Source organism: Hyperolius riggenbachi, chromosome 7 (assembly GCF_040937935.1).
Source record: "Hyperolius riggenbachi isolate aHypRig1 chromosome 7, aHypRig1.pri, whole genome shotgun sequence".
Classification (NCBI taxonomy): Eukaryota; Metazoa; Chordata; class Amphibia; order Anura; family Hyperoliidae; genus Hyperolius; species Hyperolius riggenbachi.
The window spans coordinates 32236839-32239338 of record NC_090652.1 but is presented as its reverse complement, the minus strand read 5'-3'; the positions used below and the strand labels follow the sequence as shown (position 1 = coordinate 32239338).

General features: G+C 39.7%; 3 non-coding genes across 3 annotated transcripts; all 3 read left to right on the top strand.

Annotated features, from left to right (window-relative positions):
• The first annotated feature begins 165 nt into the window (after positions 1-165).
• TRNAC-GCA (transfer RNA cysteine (anticodon GCA)) lies at positions 166-237 on the top strand. The gene has a single exon. It is a non-coding gene; the product is annotated as a tRNA-Cys (tRNA).
• A 722-nt stretch (positions 238-959) lies between these two features.
• TRNAC-GCA (transfer RNA cysteine (anticodon GCA)) lies at positions 960-1031 on the top strand. The gene has a single exon. It is a non-coding gene; the product is annotated as a tRNA-Cys (tRNA).
• Positions 1032-1741: 710 nt separating this feature from the next.
• TRNAC-GCA (transfer RNA cysteine (anticodon GCA)) lies at positions 1742-1813 on the top strand. Its single transcript has one exon. It is a non-coding gene; the product is annotated as a tRNA-Cys (tRNA).
• The last annotated feature ends 687 nt before the right edge of the window (positions 1814-2500 follow it).

Below are 2500 nucleotides of genomic sequence, written 5' to 3'. Positions count from 1 at the left end.
GCATGCAACCTGGATTTATTACTGTCTCATTGACCATCTCTAGTCTCTAAGAGTTATCATTTAACTCTGTCCAACCTTAACAAACTCCAAGTTAACGCTTGAAATGCTTTCATGGACTACATGAGAGAAACTATTTAAAATGGTCAGAAAAGCTGAACAGAGTGTGGGGGTATAGCTCAGTGGTAGAGCATTCGACTGCAGATCGAGAGGTCCTTGGTTCAAATCCGAGTGCCCCCTTGACATGATCTAGCTCTTTGCTCTTTCTCTAAACTCTTTACATAAACCAATACTCTCAAGGCAGTAATAAAGAGAACTACATTCATCAAAATATCACGTTATGCTGCAGAATCGTAGTAACTTGGTGAAAGTTCACATGCTCCCTCCAAGCAACCACATTTCTGAAGTGTTCTTTTCTTTACATATCCAAAGTAAATTTGTTTTTTCTTTCCATACGTATTTTAAAGGATCCTGCAAAAGAACAGCAAAAGCTACAAAATGTCTACAATGTAAGTCCTCCACTCAAATTAGCAAAGCAGAAGAACTTTGGCTTCTACATCTGCTGCCAAATACACATGTGCTGGGGTCTAATGCAGTGGCAAAAATGGCAACTGCAGAATGAGAAGTTTCTGGGTCTGACGAAAGTGTCTCTTGCGGCCATGGTCCGTAACATGCTCATCATTCTAGCTTTCATGCAGATTATTATGCAAATTGTGAGCGTCATGGAAGTGGGACATTCAAATACACTTCCTGACGATTAACGCATTTCCAAGCTGCCTACAATATTAATTCAATTTGCATGCAACCTGGATTTATTACTGTCTCATTGACCATCTCTAGTCTCTAAGAGTTATCATTTAACTCTGTCCAACCTTAACAAACTCCAAGTTAACGCTTGAAATGCTTTCATGGACTACATGAGAGAAACTATTTAAAATGGTCAGAAAAGCTGAACAGAGTGTGGGGGTATAGCTCAGTGGTAGAGCATTTGACTGCAGATCGAGAGGTCCTTGGTTCAAATCCGAGTGCCCCCTTGACATGATCTTGCTCTTATCTCTTTACATAAACCAATAATCTCAAGGCAGTAATAAAGAGAACTACAATAATCAAAATATCCCGTTATGCTGCAGAATCGTAGTAACTTGCTGAAAGTTCACATGCTCCCTCCAAGCAGCCACATTTCTGAAGTGTTCTTTTCTTTACATATCCAAAGTAAATTTGTTTTTTCTTTCCATACGTATTTTAAAGGATCCTGCAAATGAACAGCAAAAGCTACAACATGTCTACAATGTAAGTCCTCCACTCAAATTAGCAAAGCAGAAGAACTTTGGGCTTCGTCATCTGCTGCCAAATACACATGTGCTGGGGTCTAATGCAGTGGCAGAAATGGCAACTGCAGAATGAGAAGTTTCTGGGTCTGACGAAAGTGTCTCTTGCGGCCATGGTCCGTAACATGCTCATCATTCTAGCTTTCATGCAGATTATTATGCAAATTGTGAGCGTCATGGAAGTGGGACATTCAAATACACTTCCTGACGATTAACGCATTTCCAAGCTGCCTACAATATTAATTCAATTTGCATGCAACCTGGATTTATTACTGTCTCATTGACCATCTCTAGTCTCTAAGAGTTATCATTTAACTCTGTCCAACCTTAACAAACTCCAAGTTAACGCTTGAAATGCTTTCATGGACTACATGAGAGAAACTATTTAAAATGGTCAGAAAAGCCGAACAGAGCGTGGGGGTATAGCTCAGTGGTAGAGCAATCGACTGCAGATCGAGAGGTCCTTGGTTCAAATCCGAGTGCCCCCTTGACATGATCTTGCTCTTTCTCTAAACTCTTTACATAAACCAATACTCTCAAGGCAGTAATAAAGAGAACTACGTTAATCAAAATATCCCGTTATGCTGCAGAATCGTAGTAACTTGGTGAAAGTTCACATGCTCCCTCCAAGCAATCACATTTCTGAAGTGTTCTTTTCTTTACATATCCAAAGTAAATTTGTTTTTATCTTTCCATACGTATTTTAAAGGATCCTGCAAAAGAACAGCAAAAGCTACAAAATGTCTACAATGTAAGTCCTCCACTCAAATTAGCAAAGCAGAAGAACTTTGGGCTTCTACATCTGCTGCCAAATACACATGTGCTGGGATCTAATGCAGTGGCAGAAATGGCAACTGCAGAATGAGAAGTTTCTGGGTCTGACGAAAGTGTCTCTTGCGGCCATGGTCCGTAACATGCTCATCATTCTAGCTTTCATGCAGATTATTATGCAAATTGTGAGCGTCATGGAAGTGGGACATTCAAATACACTTCCTGACGATTAACGCATTTCCAAGCTGCCTACAATATTAATTCAATTTGCATGCAACCTGGATTTATTACTGTCTCATTGACCATCTCTAGTCTCTAAGAGTTATCATTTAACTCTGTCCAACCTTAACAAACTCCAAGTTAACGCTTGAAATGCTTTCATGGACTACATGAGAGAAACTATT